A 947-nucleotide genomic window follows, 5' to 3' on the forward strand; every position below is an offset into this window, starting at 1 on the left:
ACGCAAAATCCTCCACCTGCTTTTACAGTTGAACAAATCCAAGTCTAATTCAGAAACAGCTCAGTCCTCCACCTGTTTTTCCAGGCCCCGCAGACATAACAGCCTTGAGGAGGGATGGGATTGCGCAATATCTGAAGAGGTTTTGCTCTAGGAAGAACAAAATAGAGGACGTACTCTGTTGTCACAGAGGGACTTGCGCCTCATGTGTTGGCTCCCTCTTTTCTTCCTGTGGTGGAGCAGTAGGCTTTTTGTGCAGAAACCTGGCCAGAAATTAGTTTTCTAGGAAGGCCATGCTGAAGAGGAACTTCTAGCTTCAGGAATATATAACAGCTCCAGGGGTACAATTTTTTAATAAGAAAACTGTACAATGGGATAAGCTAACCTTCCTGGTCTCTGATGAGAATCCCCCTCCCACATCTCTGTGAAAAATGAGGCACTTCTAGTCATAAGCAACTGTTACCCTGCACATGCCCGATCTCATCTGATCTCGGAAGCTAAGCAGGGTCAGGCCTGGTTAGTACTTGGATGGGAGACAGCCTGGGAATACTGGGTGCTGTAGGCTTGTACCATAGTCTTTCGAGACTGAAGGTTGCCAACCAAGCATGCTTCTTATGAACACTAGTTGGAACACATTGAGGTGGGCCAAGGTTGAGTGCTTTGGGCCCTCTGGACCACTGTTGCAATTCAGTGACAGATTCCTATCTCTTTCTCTGTTGGAGTGGGTGCATCCTGTCCCAAAGGACTTATACCCCAAACTCAAAATCAAAAGAACCACTGATTGTTGCCTAAAGCAACTTGCAAGGCAAATGTGGAGGTTCCTGCCTGGACAAAATACTTAGGGAGTTTTAAGTTGAAAACTCCTGAATGCATCTCTCTGGATGTACGTTGCAGGGGAAAAAAAATGGGTAGTGCTGGGTGGATGGGTTAACTGCCTTTCAGGGAAGTTT

At 46.4% G+C, this 947-nt stretch overlaps 1 pseudogene; it reads left to right on the top strand.

Moving 5' to 3' along the window:
* Positions 1 to 442: 442 nt before the first annotated feature.
* Positions 443 to 562, top strand: LOC136642965 (5S ribosomal RNA; annotated as a pseudogene).
* The last annotated feature ends 385 nt before the right edge of the window (positions 563 to 947 follow it).

This window comes from Tiliqua scincoides, chromosome 2, assembly GCF_035046505.1.
Source record: "Tiliqua scincoides isolate rTilSci1 chromosome 2, rTilSci1.hap2, whole genome shotgun sequence".
Taxonomy (NCBI): Eukaryota; Metazoa; Chordata; class Lepidosauria; order Squamata; family Scincidae; genus Tiliqua; species Tiliqua scincoides.